Source organism: Amblyraja radiata, chromosome 2 (assembly GCF_010909765.2).
Source record: "Amblyraja radiata isolate CabotCenter1 chromosome 2, sAmbRad1.1.pri, whole genome shotgun sequence".
Taxonomy (NCBI): domain Eukaryota; kingdom Metazoa; phylum Chordata; class Chondrichthyes; order Rajiformes; family Rajidae; genus Amblyraja; species Amblyraja radiata.
The window spans coordinates 112,919,199-112,936,356 of NC_045957.1; the positions used below are offsets into that span (position 1 = coordinate 112,919,199).

At 44.2% G+C, this 17,158-nt stretch overlaps 1 long non-coding RNA gene across 1 annotated transcript in view; it reads right to left on the reverse strand.

Moving 5' to 3' along the window:
* Window positions 1-13,012, reverse strand: part of LOC116967114 — a 41,667-nt gene extending 28,655 nt beyond the window's left edge. Inside the window, exon 1 of the long non-coding RNA XR_004410146.1 lies at window positions 12,078-13,012. This is a non-coding gene — a long non-coding RNA (uncharacterized LOC116967114). The remainder of the gene's footprint in view (window positions 1-12,077) is intronic.
* Window positions 13,013-17,158: the final 4,146 nt, after the last annotated feature.

The window sequence follows — 17,158 nt, forward strand, 5'->3', positions numbered from 1 at the left end:
AAGAATTTCACTGTGTGTTTGCACTTCGCATGAGACAATAAAACCTTCATTAAACTATTGAAACACTATCTTAATGCAAAACTCATTTGATGATTAAAGGTCAATGATTTGAAAGGCAAACTCTGCTTCTTTCTCCAAATCTGCTGCCTGATCAGTTGAATATTTCCAACCTTTTCATGTTTAATTCAGATTTTCAGAATCTCCAATATCATGCTTAGTTAGTTGACATTTATCTCACCACAGTTCAGCATCTTCATGAAAATTAAGTATCCCATGCATCCTGTGGAACTATCAACAACTAACATCAGGGAATAAGGATTACCTGCATTATAATACCTTGTAAATAAAAATAATATGTTCAGAATGCAGTTAAAGTCTGACAGGCAAAGGAGGAGGACTGACTGAACTTTGTTGTCTTCCACCACAGTGAAAAATGCTGTGGTGGATGTTTGTGTTAAATTCTATTGTGTATTGTGTTCTTTTTAAGTGTATCGCTGCTGGCAAATTCATTTCACTGCACCTTCGGGTGCATGTGACAAATAAAATTGACTTTGACTTTGGCAGTAGAAACTCTAGTTTTTTTTTTAATGAGCACATTGGCGTAGCGGTAGAGTTGCTGCCTTACAGCGCCAGAGATCCGGGTTCGATCCCAACTACGGGTGCTGTCTGTATGCAGTTTGTACTTTCTCCCCGTGACCGCGTGGGTTTCCCCTGAGATCTTTGGTTTCGTCCCACACTCCAAAGACGTGCAGGTTCGTAGGGTAATTGGCTTGGTAAAATTGTAAATTGTGTGTTGGATAGTGTGAGTGTGCGGGGATCACTGGTCGGTGCGGACTCAGTGACCAAATAACCTGTTTCCACCCTGTAGCTCGAAATTAAACTAAACTAAAGGGTATACTTTACACAGAATTCCAGAAGCAATTAAGGAATTCCTAAAGGAAAATAATTTGTTACACTTAGTTGTGAAAGTTCAGGGTAAAGTCTAGCGATGGGTAAGAAAGAGACGGGGTGATGGATTTTGATTTCAGTGGCTGAAATAAGTCAGGTCAAAGACCATCTTCATGTGTACCTGCTGAAAAATGAACAATTTTACATTCTTATGTAGGGTATGAGCCTACTACTGACCAGTGAGTAAAATACGTCTTATATCCAACTACAATTCATCTCAGTGATAGTTTTTCCAAAATCTATTACAGAGATTTTACATCTTTATACAGGCTGTAAAACTTTCAAACGTTTTCTTTTATACGAAAGTACGACAAAAACTTTTTTTTTTAAATTGGTAATGACTTTTATTTGGTCAGAGTGGTGGATCCTCGTCAGAAATTCGTATACTCTGGAATTTAGAAGGATGAGATATTATTGAAACATATAAGATTATTAAGGGTTTGGACACGTTAGAGGCAGAAAACATGTTCCCGATGTTGGGGGAGTCGAGAACCAGGGGCCACAGTTTAAGATTAAGGGGTAAGCCATTTAGAACGGAAATGAGGAAACACTTTTTCACACAGAGAGCTGTGAGTCTGTGGAATTCTCTGCCTCAAAAGGCTGTGGAGGCCGGTTCTCTGGATACTTTCAAGGGCTCTCAAAGATTGCGGAGTCAGGGGATATGGGGAGAAGGCAGGAACAGGGTACTGATTGTGGATGATCAGCCATTGAATGGCGGTGCTGGATCGAAGGGCCTAATGGCCTACTCCTGCACCTATTGTCGATTGTCGATTGTCTAAATAGACCTTATCTCACTTTGTTCTGTCATTTGTAATTGTTGATTTACATTTGGAAAACAGATTGTCAGAAATATTGGCAATAATTTGAGGAATATTCTGATCACTGCTTCACATTGAATTAGAAATTTTATCAACATCCAAAGAAACAAAAAAACAAACGCAGAACTATCCAGTTCTTGGGTGAAGAAGTTCCCTCTGGTTTATTGGCATTCTTTTCTACTAATGACACTTAGTCAGAGTTCTCCAGGTTAGAACGAAAGGACAAACTGCTGTAATTGTAGACACAAGGAACTGCAGATGCTGGTCACAATAAAAAGAAACAAAGTGCTGGCATTTGTCCCCACTGCAGGGAGGAATGGTGGCGCAGCGGTAGAGTTGCTGCCTTGCAGCGTTTACGACGCCAAAGACCAGGGTTCGATCCCGACTACGGGTACTGTCCGTACGGCGTCTGTATGCTCTTCCCGTGAGCACATGGGTTTTCTCCGTGATTTTCAATTTCCTCCCACACTCCAAAGACATACGGCTTTGTAGGTTTGTAGATTAGTTGGTCTCGGTAAAGATTGTAAATAGTCCCCTGAGTGTGGAGGATAGTGCGAGTGTACGGGGATTGCTGGTCAGTTCAGACTCGGTGGGCCGGGGGCCTGTTTCCGTGCTGTATCTCTAAACTAGCACTGGGTTTTTTCTGGGCCTAATTCTGCTCCTATCACGTATGAAATCATGCCCACCCTATCTACCTGTGACTCCACTTTCAAGGAATTATGTATCTGCACTCCCAGATCCCACTGCTCTACAACACTCCCCATGACCCTGCCATTAACTGTAAAAATCATGCCGTTACAGACATGTAATGCAGAGGCTCTATAAGGCCGCACTTGGAGTACTGTGAGCAAATTCAGGCCCCATATCTGAGGAAGGATGTGTTGGCTCTGGAGAGGGTCCAGAGGAGGTTTACATGAATTATTCCAGGAATGAGTGGGTTAGCATATGATGAGCATTTGCGAGCACTGGGCCTCTCCTCGCTGGAGTTTAGAAGGTTCAGGGGGGACCACATTGAAACTTACAGAATAATGAAAGGCATAAATAGAGTGGATGTGGAAAGGATGTTTCCACTGGTGGGTCTAGGACCCGAATTAAAGGGCACTCTTTTAGAAAGGAGGTGAAGAGGAACTTCTTTAGTCAGAGTGTTCAAGAAGGAACTGCAGATGCTGGAAAATCGAAGGTACACAAAAAAGCTGAAGAAACTCAGCGGGTGCAGCAGCATCTATGGAGCGAAGGAAATAGGCAACGTTTCGGGCCGAAACCCTTCTTCAGACTGATAGGGGGTGGCGGGGAGAAGGAAGGAAAAAGGAGGAGGAGGAGCCCGAGGGCTGTGGGATGGGAGGAGACAGCTCGAGGGCTAAGGAAGGGGAGGAGACAGCAAGGGCTAACAAAATTGGGAGAATTCAATGTTCAAGCCCGCAGGCTGCAGACTCCCCAAGCGGAATATGAGGTGCTGTTCCTCCAATTTCCGGTGTTGCCCGCTCTGGCCATGGAGGAGACCCAGGACAGAGAGGTCGGATTCGGAGTGGGAGGGGGAGTTGAAGTGCTGTGCCACCGGGAGGTCAGGTAGGTTCTTGCGGACCGAGCGGAGGTGTTCGGCGAAACGATCGCCCAACCTCCGCTTGGTCTCACCGATGTAGATCAGCTGACATCTAGAGCAGCGGATGCAGTAGATGAGGTTGGAGGAGATGCAGGTAAACCTCTGTCGCACCTGGCAACGACTGCTTGGGTCCTTGAATGGAGTCGAGGGGGGAGGTAAAGGGACAGGTGTTGCATTTCTTGCGGTTGCAACGGAAAATGCCCGGGGAGGGGATGGTACGGGAGGGAAGGGAAGAATTGACAAGGGAGTTGCGGAGGGAGCGGTCTTTGCGGAAGGCAGACATGGGGGGAGATGGGAAGATGTGGCGAGTGGTGGGGTCACGTTGGAGGTAGCGGAAATGACGGAGGATTATTTGTTGTATGTGACGGCTGGTGGGGTGAAAGGTGAGGACTAGGGGGACTCTGCCCTTGTTGCGAGTGCGGGGGTGGGGAGAGAGAGCAGTGTTGCGGGGTATGGGAGAGTCCCTGGTGCGAGCCTCATCTATGGTGGAGGAGGGGAACCCCCGTTCCCTGAAGAATGAGGGAACGGGGGTTCCCCTCCTCGAAGGGAGGAGAACCCCCAACGTCACCTCATTTCGCCACCATTAACACTACCGCACGCACACCAGGGACAATTTTACATTTATACCAGGCCAATTGACCTACAAGCTTGTACGACGTTGGAGTGTGGGAGGAAAACGAGGATCTTGGAGAAAACCCACGCAGGTCATGGGGAAAATGTTCAAACTCCATACAGACAGCAACCCTGGTCAGGATCAGTCCCAGGTCTCTGGCGCTTTAAGGCAGTGGTTCTATTGCAACGCCATTTTTTGTCTTCTTGCCTTTGCAATTATTCTAACTTAACTGCATTAGTAACATTGGACGTTCTCCATTGTAATGATTGATATTTTTCAACTTTCTTGTGAATATGAGATGTATTGCACCATCATTCTGTGTTGTCCACCAAATCAGTTTGCCCAATGTGGTGAAATTCACATTAGCTTCCAACCTCAATGATTATTCTCCAAGTATTAGATCATTAAAAGTTAGTTTTCAGGTTCACGTAATGAGGACATTAAGGTGTGACATCACTAAAACTATTTAGGCAGCGGCAAAGTAGGAAATAAAAAAAAAGGAAGAATAAATAAAATGAAAAAGTTAGAGGATTTTTAGCACGGAAGAACATTAATTCCTGAAGGCGAAATGAAACTTTACAACTGTTTATCTGTTTTCATCAATGCATATTTGAAATATTTACAAAATTTGTTTTACACTATTATTCACGATCAGCCATTTGGAAACGTTTACATGAAAGATTTATAAAAATGGATTTTCATCATTTGAGTATGAAGACACAGATAAGCATTCAGCAAAAGATAAGGGACATACCTGATATTTACGTTGTATCCAACTCTCAATAAGGTTATCGTCTTGACAGCCAATAGTTCCCATTTTTCAAATTAGAAGAATTCCAAATTCAACTTGCAACAAATAGTTGACAATGAAGCCATGGAGCAAAGTTCAATTCCATTCCATTTTTGGTCAGCTCAACTTGTAGCCATTGCTCTTCATGTATAAATACTTAGAAGGTAAAGTAAACACAAAGAAATATTTTGTGGCCATTCTTCCGTCGTCTGGTGAGTTTGCAAAAGCAAACATGTGAATCCATTGATACATGGCTGTCTGGAATTGTAAGGATTCATATTGGCTATTCGTCCACATTACGTTCACGGGAGTGGATATGAAATCTCCTGCGGTGTCTCCCCTAGCAGAAGAAAATATTTGTGAGTTAAAATACATATTCTTAAGCAAACAAAGGAGGACCCGGCATAGGGGAACCGCTGTGAGGGGGTGGGGGGAAGATGAACAAGGAGGACCCAGCGTGGGGCACTGCTATGAGGGGTGGGGGGAAAACAAAAGTGGATCTGGAGTGAGAGGGAACTGCCTTGAGGGAGGTGGAGGGGGGAGAACAAAGGACCCAGCATAGGGGTGGGGGGTGGGGCATCAACAAAGGTGGACCTGGCTCGGGATACTTCGATACTTTGTAACTTTGTCTATGCCCTTTATGTGGTGACTATTTGCATACCGTGGGTACGCAAGCAAAGAATTTCATTGTGACATGCCACATGTGACAATAAAGTATTCATGCATTCATTCATTCTAAATTATAACAGCTAGAGTTGGGGCTGCACTTTGAAAATGGCGCCAAAACATGGCGCTTCTTACGCACTGGATCAGTGGGCTATTTCTGTACACTTGCTAATCGGGGATGTGCTTGGGTATGGCAACACTCTACTGGACTGTTTGTAAGAAAATAATTTCACTGTGTGTTTGCACTTCGCATGAGACAATAAAACCTTCATTAAACTATTGAAACACTATCTTAATGCAAAACTCATTTGATGATTAAAGGTCAATGATTTGAAAGGCAAACTCTGCTTCTTTCTCCAAATCTGCTGCCTGATCAGTTGAATATTTCCAACCTTTTCATGTTTAATTCAGATTTTCAGAATCTCCAATATCATGCTTAGTTAGTTGACATTTATCTCACCACAGTTCAGCATCTTCATGAAAATTAAGTATCCCATGCATCCTGTGGAACTATCAACAATTAACATCAAGGAATAAGGATTACCTGCATTATAATACCTTGTAAATAAAAATAATATGTTCAGAATCCAGTTAAAGTCTGACAGGCAAAGGAGGAGGACTGACTGAACGTTGTTGCCTTCCACCACAGTGAAAAATGCTGTGGTGGATGTTTGTGTTAAATTCTATTGTGTATTGTGTGTTCTTTTTAAGTGTATCGCTGCTGGCAAATTCATTTCACTGCACCTTCGGGTGCATGTGACAAATAAAATTGACTTTGACTTTGGCAGTAGAAACTCTAGTTTTTTTTTTAATGAGCACATTGGCGTAGCGGTAGAATTGCTGCCTTGCAGCGCCAGAGATCCGGGTTCGATCCCAACTACGGGTGCTGTCTGTATGCAGTTTGTACTTTCTCCCCGTGACCGCGTGGGTTTCCCCTGAGATCTTTGGTTTCGTCCCACACTCCAAAGACGTGCAGGTTCGTAGGGTAATTGGCTTGGTAAAATTGTAAATTGTGTGTTGGATAAGTGTAAGTGTGCGGGGATCACTGGTCGGTGTGGACTCAGTGACCAAAGGACCTGTTTCCACCCTGTAGCTCGAAATTAAACTAAACTAAAGGGTATACTTTACACAGAATTCCAGAAGCAATTAAGGAATTCCTAAAGGAAAATAATTTGTTACACTTAGTTGTGAAAATTCAGGGTAAAGTCTAGCGATGGGTAAGAAAGAGACAGGGTGATGGATTTTGATTTCAGTGGCTGAAATAAGTCAGGTCAAAGACCATCTTCATGTGTACCTGCTGAAAAATGAACAATTTTACATTCTTATGTAGGGTATGAGCCTACTACTGACCAGTGAGTAAAATACGTCTTATATCCAACTACAATTCATCTCAGTGATAGTTTCTCCAAAATCTATTACAGAGATTTTACATCTTTATACAGGCTGTAAAACTTTCAAACGTTTTCTTTTATACGAAAGTACGACAAAAACTTTTTTTTTAAATTTGGTAATGACTTTTATTTGGTCAGAGTGGTGGATCCTCGTCAGAAATTCGTATACTCTGGAATTTAGAAGGATGAGATATTATTGAAACATATAAGATTATTAAGGGTTTGGACACGTTAGAGGCAGAAAACATGTTCCCGATGTTGGGGGAGTCCAGAACCAGGGGCCACAGTTTAAGATTAAGGGGTAAGCCATTTAGAACGGAAATGAGGAAACACTTTTTCACACAGAGAGCTGTGAGTCTGTGGAATTCTCTGCCTCAAAAGGCGGTGGAGGCCGGTTCTCTGGATACTTTCAAGGGCTCTCAAAGATTGCGGAGTCAGGGGATATGGGGAGAAGGCAGGAACAGGGTACTGATTGTGGATCATCAGCCATGATCACATTGAATGGCGGTGCTGGATCGAAGGGCCTAATGACCTACTCCTGCACCTATTGTCTATTGTCGATTGTCTAAATAGACCTTATCTCACTTTGTTCTGTCATTTGTAATTGTTGATTTACATTTGGAAAACAGATTGTCAGAAATATTGGCAATAATTTGAGGAATATTTTGTTCACTGCTTCACATTGAATTAGAAATTTTATCAACATCCAAAGAAACAAAAAAACAAACGCACCCCTACCCAATGGAGGAATTTATATGTAAACATGAATTGTCTGTGATTTCATAAGTTACAGGAGCAGAATTAGGCCATTCAGCCCATCAAAAGTTCACTGCCATTCAATCATGGTTGATCTATCTTTCCCTCTCAAACACATTCTTCTGTCTTCTCCCCATAACCCCAACAGCCGACTAATAAAGAACTGTCAATTTCCACCTTAAAAATATCGATTTGGTCACCACAGCCGTCTGTGGCATTGAATTCCACAGATTGACCAACATCTGACTAAAGAAATTCCTCCTCATCACCTTTCTGAAGGTCCTTTTATTCTGAGGCTGTGGCCTCTGGTCCTAGACTCTCTCACTAGTAGAAACATCCTCTCCACATTCACTCTACTATTAAATCCTTAAATACACCATTGAATCATCAGAGATATCTGTGCTATTGCATCCCTAACATCTCTGAGCATAAACATCAGTTTAGTTTAATGTCACATGTACTGAGGTACAAAGCTTATGTTGCCTGCTATCCAGTCAGCCGAAAGACAATACATGATTACAATCGATCCATTTACAGGGTACTTTACGATGTTTATGATAGGTAGAAATTTAAGATTCCTTCAGCGGTGTGACAGGTTTAATTAAACTGTGATTAGAAGCAATGGCCAATGAAGAAAAACAATGAAGAAAGAACAGAATAATGAAAACAGAGCAAAATAAAACACTTGCACGAGCTCAAGTTTGGCTTTCTTACATCCACATGGATGGAGATGAACATATCTTTTGATTCTGCTGTAATAGGTATTCCTAAACAAAGGAAATGTGTAGGAAGGAAATGCAGATGCTGGTTTAAACCGAAGATAGACATAAAATGATGGAGTAACAGGCAGCATCTCTGGAGAAAACCGTTGAAACATCACCTATTCCTTTTCTACAGAGATGCTGTCTAACCCGCTGAGTTACTCCAGCTTTTTATGTATATCTACTAAACAAAGGACATGGGTTATGCTGGAACACACTTGCCCTTGCAGTTATCAAACAATTTACCTCCAATCAACAGGTGCAAGGTGAATTCACAATCTTTGGTCACCAACCTATCGGGTCCAAGTGGTCACAAAGGATTTAAATTGATATTGTTTTATATTCTGGTTGATTGTTTTATGTGCGTTAGTTTACAGTTTACAGTTTAGTTTATTGACATGTGCACCGAGATACAGTGAAAAGCTTTTGTTGTGTGCTATCCAGTCAGCGGAAAGGCAATACATGATTACAATCCAGCCATTTACAGGGTACACATACACGATTAGGGAATAACTTTTAGTTAAAGGTAAAGCCAGCAAAGCCCAATCAAGGAGAGTCCGAGAGTCACCAATGAGGTAGAGAGTCGTTCAGGACTGCTCTCTGATAGTGGTAAGATGATTCAAGCAGTCTTGTGAAGTGTCAAGCAATCTGGTTAAAATACCAATTGCAGCAAAATTAACAAGGTGGCACTGAAAGATGATTGCTTGGGTGCAAAGCAGTTGGTAAAGAACATCATTGCAAGTGCCACCACAATGGAACTTTCTGTGTTCTATTTGGAATAGTGTACATTGCACTACAATTAAACCTCTCTAACTAAAGTCTTCTTTAATTGCGGTGCGTGAAAACATGCACCTTACCAAAATAACTCGGGCATTTGCACGTTTCTACTCTTTACACGAATAGTAAATATATGTAGTACGTAAGGATGAACTGCAGATGCTGGTTTAAACTGAAGATAGGCGCAAAATGCTGCAATAACTCAGCGGGTCAGGCAACACCTCTGGAGAAAAGAAATCGGTGAAGTTTTGGGTCGAGTCTCGACCAGAAACATCACCTATTCTTTGTTTAAGAAGGAACTGCAGATGCTGGAAAATCGAAGGTACACAAAAATGCTGGAGAAACTCTGGAGAAACTCAGTGGGTGCAGCAGCATCTATGGAGCGAAGGAAATAGGCAACGTTTCAGGTTGAAACACTTCTTCAGACTGATTCAGACACCTATTATTTTACTCCTGTAAATATATATTTAGTTTAGTTAAGTATATCATTGTCACGTGTACAGAGGTACAGTGTAAGGCTTTTGTCTGCATGCTATCCAGTCAAAAACAATTTATACATTAATACGTTCGAGGAATAGGTGACGTTTCGGGTCGAGACCCTTCTTCAGAGTTACTCCAGCTTTTTGTGTCTTTCTTCGGTTTAAACCAGCATCTGCAGTTCCTTCCTACACTTGAATACAGTCAAGCTGGGCACAGTGCAAAGATAAATGATAAAGGGCGCAACATTTAGTGCAACATATATCATTAAAGTCTGATTTAAATAGTTCAATGGTCTCCAATGAGGAAGATGATAGAACAGGACCGTACATTGCGAAGGATATTCTTTATTATAGTTACAACTTTTTTGTGATAAGATTTGTTGGAAGCGATAGATTTGTTTTTAAAAAACCCATTCTGGGACAATAAGTGTTAACAGAGCGAAACAACAAGGAAAATAAAAGTAGAAAAAGGGGCAATGGAAGAATTGACTGAACAGACGCGGTACCACACATACATACACCAACAGTCCGCTATCACGAGGATTCCCTGGGTAACAAAAGAACAGGGAGTGGCTGAACACGACCAAAAGTGAAGAAGCTAAAAATCTCATCCACAAAATCAATCACGAAGGATTCACCCCAATTCCCATTAATATCTGGTTGTAGATGGGCTATAAATTCCGGCCGCACGTTCAAATCCATCTGTCTGCAACCAATACAGTGGCCCCCATAATCTATTGTGTAACTCTGGCATTATATACCGCGCCCGAGACCTCGTGTAAAACAATGATACGTTTGGCCAGATTTGTAATATTCCGTATAGGAGGCTGGATTTCATATAAAGTGCAGGATCCCTGAACACAGAATGTGGCTGTTAAAAGTTTCACCCATACATTGTATTAATTAATTAATTCTCGTCCCACCTTGGAGGCATTGCGAAGCATCTCAAAAAAAAGTTTTTTCTCTTACATGTTGGCGAACGAGTTTCTCAGACATATATGGTCCCAGACGATATGCAGTGCACTGCCCTGCCGACTACACATTCAGAAGGTTCAGAAGATGAGTTCAGTCGATATGAAAAAGCCAAAATATTCTTCTAGTGCGAATACCTAAAACTATTTGGATCGCTTTATCCACAAAGAAGTCACACGGGGAGGGGACAAAGACTACGAAGAAACGAGTTTAAGACCAAGAATAACATAAAGAGTGATAACGGTCAACGTATTAAGACTGGCCACGGCACTAAACAAAGAACTTGGATGCCTAGGGTTGGTCTTGGGCGATTCGTGTAATCGGATTGTTCAACCCAGTTCCGTGCTGAGAAGATGCCCGTACAATTGTTTTTTGTCTCCTGTTGATATTCTTACCCCCCCCCCCCCCCCCCCCCCCTTCCTCCTTCGCCGCGGATACGAATAAAATGGAATTATATTCGTCCTATAATATTAACCCAGTCGGTTGTAACCCATTCGTTTGGAGGAGAGAATCTATATTTAGGAGAAGTGGCAATGTATTAACAATCTGGCGCGTTAACTATTGCTGGAAGACCCAACTTTTTTTTTGTTCAAATCCCCTGGAAGAAATCGGAGAAATGTTAGTGTTGAGGGGTCTGGAGGTTATTGTATAGAGGGGTGAGGAAATCGATATACTGAGATGTTTGTATTTCCACTCCTTCATAAACAATGGCAACTAACTACTGCACTGTTAAACAATCTAAATATCGCAAATGTGTGTGTGTGTGAGGGGGGGGGGGGGGGGGGGGGGTTCCACAAGTTCGATCCCATTGTCAGTTTTTCTTCCGAATTCTGCTTTAAAAAAATACTGCGACCGGGCGATATGTTTTCATTTAGTCTGCAACAGAAGCATAAATGTCAATATCTCCCAGTTTTTTTTAAAGCCCTTAGCACAGGTCAGCGATAAAAGCACAGACCTGAGATTTTCGCCGATCTCATCTTTGTTTCGCGACATCACCTCGGAAAAATGATCACCTTGCAATTTGGTTTTCAAGAGCAATTCGGTGCTAGCCCGGGCAGTCGATGCCTTCCGCGGTGAATTGGTTGCCGGTTCCGTGGTTCTTGCACAAGACGCTTGTTTTCAGTGTTGATGATCCCAAAGTGAGAACAAAGACTGAGTCGGGCCTTCAGAATACAATGTAAGCAGCAGCTACAAAGGCGGCAGTTCGCACTCACTTTCTTACCTGTTGCGCGCCTACTGTGCATGAATATAAAACAACAACAAAAAAATGTCTCGGGCCGCCCCCCCCCACACAGTTATTTTGAGCAACGTCTGGTGGAGAAACAATAAGAAAAGGAACCAAGAAAGAAAAGTTTATCGGCGGCCGTTTAGCATAGAAATAGAAAGAGAGCCATTTCTTCAACTTTTGTCCCCTGCGGCGCGTTTTGTGATGTTTAAAAACATATACTATATCGCGAAAGGATGTCAAGATGTTGGAAATCAAACGCATTTTAAAAAGAAACTTACCCTTGAGGCATGGACGTGGATATCACCTGCAGCCACAGCTTGTAAGCCCTCCAGGAGTGTTAGGAGTGGTGTGCGATGGTTCATTCTCTCCGATCTCTCTCAAGCCCCGGACGAGAACAAAGGAAACCTCTCTTGCCACCGCGTACAAGCCCTTTGTATTTAACTTTGCTGCTGACGCGCACACGCACTCTCTCTCTCTCGCTCTCTGCTCTCACTGCAGCTCAGAGCCCAACCTCGCCATCCTATAGTGGTAACATTCACATCGGGTCCCCTCCACACCCACACCCCCTCTCTCCGACACCCCCCCCCCCCCCCCCCCCCCCCCCCCCCCCCACAAGACAACACGTATCGTGAGAGACAGAGAGTTTGTAGGGTGTTGCTTTTGTTTTGTTTTTAAATTATTAGCCAAGGTCGCATTTACTTATTTTAAACGAAGTTTGGAGCGCTTGACAATACTTTTTTTTTCTCTTTGTGCTCGTTTTCAGAAAGGGTTGAGACCGCGCCCCGCTTGGCTCGTTGCCCCCTTTGAACCAAGCCCTGCGAGAGGGAGGGGGGGGAGGGAGGGAAGGTGTGAGTGAACAAGAGAGCCGAGGAGGAGAGGGAAACAGGGGGAGGAGAAATAGGGAAGAAGTTAGTTGTTCAGGTCAGAAACCTGTAGGCTGGGAGCCATGATGGTGAAGAGCGCACACAGTTCTTCTGACTGAGGAGTGCATAAGAGACATCGATCGGAAGCAATGTTCCTCTAGAACTACAACTGAAACCGTGCCCACATCACCTCTTCTTGACCAGACCGCAAGACCCGGGGTTACCGGTCAGCGCGCTCCGCCACAAAGGGATCTCAAGTGGGCAATGCCAATGTAAACCGCTGCATCTCCTAAAAGATGCCTAAACCATTCACACACACACACACATTCTCTCTCTCTCTCTCTCTCACACACACACACACACACACACACACACACACACACACACACACGCACACACACACACAATCTCATCCAAGACTTTTCGTGCAGAAGGCAACATCTGCCCAGAAGACACCAAGAAAGGAATAAAATGTAGGAAAGGAACTGTAGATGCTGGTTTAAACCGAAGATAGGCTCAAAAAGCTGGAGTAACTCAGCGGGACAGGCAGCATCTCTGGAGAGAAGGAATGGGTGACGCTTCGAGTCGAGACCCTTCTTCAGACTGGTTAGGGATAAGGGGAACGAGAGATATAGACGGTGATGTCGAGAGATACAGAACAATGAATAAAACATACGCAAAAAAGTAACGATGATAAACAAAGGAATAAAGTCAGGGCAGTGCGTCTGGAAGCATTCGTTTCACATCTGAAGGGCATCGCCGCAATAACCGAGCGCTGCCTTTGTTTAAAGTAATCGCAACAAGAGATAAGAACAATGAGTGTGCAGACACAAAACGCTGGAGTAACTCAGCGGGACAGGCAGCATCTCTGGAGAGGAAGGAATGGGTGACGTTTCTGGTCGAGACCCTCCTTCAGACCCTGTTCCGCTGAGTTCCCCTTTAAGGATAAGGGGGAAATCTTTTAGGACTGAGTTGAGAAAACATTTTTTACACGGATAGTGGTGAATCTCTGGAATTCTCTGCCACAGAAGGTAGTTGAGTCCAGTTCATTTGCTATATTTAAGAGGGAGATAGATGTGGCCGTTGTGGCTAAAGGGATCAGGGGGTATGGAGAGAAGGCAGGTACAGGATACTGAGTTGGATGATCAGCCATGATCATATTGAATGGCGGTGCAGGCTCGAAGGGACGAATGGCCTACTCCTGCACCTATTTTGTATGTCTCTATGTTTCTATGAGTTTCTCCAGCATTTTTGGTGTAAACCAGCATCTGCAGTTCCTTCCTACACAATGCACTTGGCGCGTTGGTTGACCCTGATCAACGCCCTTTTCTTCAATATTCAGTAAACGTCCAACTGAAGACACTAAAGAGAGACAGGGTCAGACAGCATCTCTGGAGAAGAAGGAATAGGTGACGTTTCCGGTCGAGACCCTTCTTCAGACAGTGTTGACCATGTTCCGTGCACCGCGTAACCGGAACGTGGCGCTGAGGGTAAGGTAGGGAGAAAACTTCACGTCAAGCCCGACAGTTTATAACAACTTAGTATTTACATCGCTTCCTTCCTGTCGTAAAACAACAACAAAAACGCCTCATGGTGCCTTAACTAACCGAAGATCCGATGAGGAGATATTAGAGCATTTGGCCAAAGGTTTGGCCGTGAATGTGGGACGATGAGACCAACATTGAAAAGGCGGTGAGACAAAGTGCTGGAGTGACTAACTCAGCGGCCCCGGAAAATATGGATAATAGGTGACGTCTCGGGTCGGGACCCTTCTTCAGGCTGAGCTGAAATATTGAGATGTTGAAATGTGCAGAGCTATTGGGGAACACTTTGGAAGGAGCTGCAGATGCATGGTTTAAACCGAAGACAGGCGCAAAACGATGCAGTATAACTCAGCGGGACAGGCAGCATCTCAGGGGAGAAGGAATGGGTGACGAAGGTGTGATGTGGACGGTGAGGGAACTTCGAAGGTCAGGGCAGGAAGGACGCGGAGATCAAGAGGAGCGAGAACATGATGGGGGTTGAAATGAAGGGGTGCAAATTAGCATCGAACATTTAACATTGAGAGACGTTGTTAGGTTAATAGGCCTTCAGATCAGTCGTGAATGGAACAGGAATCGTTTCTTCCACTCGGTTATCCGGCTTCAGAACGGTTCTTCCTTCCATTCGCTTGGGCACTGACCCGACCTACCAACCTACCTCAATGCGGACATTGGACTTTTTTTCCCCTGGAACTGTTGTGCTACAACGCTGAAAACATATATTCTGAACTCTGGTATTTTCCTCTTCGCTCTACCTGGTGTTCTTGTGCATGTGTCGGAAGGAACAGCAGATGCCGGTTTAAAGAGAATGCTGGAGTAACTCGACGGTTCAAAATGCTGGAGTAACTCAACGGGACGTGCAGCATCTCTAAAGAGAAGGAATGGGTGACGTTTCGGGTCGAGGCCCTTCTTCAGACTGTACGTGGCTTGGTTATATTCATGTATAGCATTATCTGATATGATTGTATAGCACGCAAACAAACGTTTTTTCCACTGTATTCCCTGCATAGAATCATACAGCTTGGAAACAGGCCCTTCGACCCAACTTGCCCACAGCGACCAATATGTCCCATCTACACTAGTCCCACTTGCCCGCGTTTGGCCCATAACCATCTAAATCTATCCTATCCATGCTTCAGTCTAATGCTTCTTAAACATTGCGACAGTACCTGCCTCAACTACCTAACGGGTAGCTCATTCCATACACCCACCGCCCTTTGCGTAAAATAGTTACCCCTTAGGCTCTCATTAAATCATTCCCCCCGAACCTAAACCTGTATCTGCTGGTTCTCGATATGAGACAATAATAATAAACCAAAGCGAGTTAGGACATCAACGGGGAGATCCTGGATAACCCCAAGGTAGCCACAAAATGCTGGAGGAACTCAGCGCAACAGGCAGCATCTCTGGAGAGAAGGAATGGGTGACATTTCGGGTCGAAACCCTTCTGATATGTTGCCTGTCCCGCTGAGCTACATGTTGTGTCTATCTTCGTTTTAATCCAGCATTTGCAGTACCTTCCTGGCCGAACCCGATTGTAAAATGAGAGGCTGGGCGATAGAGCACTGGGTGTGACAAGGATCAGGCTTCAGTAAGCAAAGTAAAGAGAGGTGGCAACGTTATGGAAATGAAGCGGGTAATCCGAGTGATGGCGAGACGGTATCCTCTAATGTGTCGGAAAGAACTGCAGATGTTGGTTTGCGCCGATGATAGACACAGTAATACTGGAGATTGACACAAAATACTGGACGGGCAGCATCTGGATAAAAGGAATGGGTGACGTTTCGGGACGAGACTCTGAAGAAGGGTCTCGAACCGAAACGTCACATTTCTTCTCTCCAGAGATGCTGCCCGTCCCGCTGTGTTACTCCAGCATTTCGTGTCTATCTTCCGTATGCTCTGTGATGGTCATCTCGGAGTCAAGTGGCAACTCGTCCCCCTCCCTTTTCACCTGTGCTTGAATTGCCTCATATTGTGTTTTGAATTGAATTATGTCTTTAATTTGTGTACTAGTCATGTCTCTACTATTTATTTCATTCCCCTTACATGTTTTTCCTCTACTTGCTAATTTTTTGTAAGGTGTCCTTGAGACTCTTGAAAGGCGCCCATAAATAAAATGGATTATTATTATTATTAACTCTGGTCTGGAGACACGAGGAACTGCAGATGCAGGAATCACGAGCAAAACACAGAGCGTTGGACGAGCCTGACCCTTTGAGTTCCTCCATCACTTTGTGTTGAAGTCAGGTCTGGACATTGCTTGGCTCAGTCTCAGGCGCCGACTAACTAGGAAGGTCGAGTCAAAGTCCAGCACCAACACTCAAGAAATAACGTTTGCGGCCTGATGTTTCCAATATTTAATTGACATCATTAATAAAGTAAATAAATAGATACCGGTCTAATCAGTATCTACGGGATTGGACAGGCTAGATGCAGGAAGAATGTTCCCGATGTTGGGGAGTCCAGAACCAGGGGTCCCAGTTTAAGAATAAGGGGCAGGCTATTTAGGACTTAAAAACACAAAAGCGCTGGAATAACTCAGCTGGTCAGGCAACGTGTGGAGAGAATGTGTAGCCGCCGTTTGGGGGTCAGAGCTGATTTTCAGACTGATTGTACTAGGGAGGGTGGGGGAAGCTGGAAGGGAGGTGGGGGCGGACCAAAGCCTAGCAAGTGGCTGGTGGATACAGGTGAGGGGGACAAATGTTGGCGGCTTGAGTGAAGCACATTAATGCTGGGGTAATTGAACTGGTCGGGCAGCATCTCTGGAGCGAACGGACAGGGGGGGGGGGGGGGGGGGGATGTGGACTTAACGCGGGCAGGTGGGACTAGAGTACCTGGGACATGTTAGCCGGTGTGGGCATGTTGGGCCGAAGGGTCTGTTTCCACACCGTATCACCCTATGACTCGGTGACTACGAAGAGGAGTAAGTTACGAGGATGTCACCTGGACTCGAGG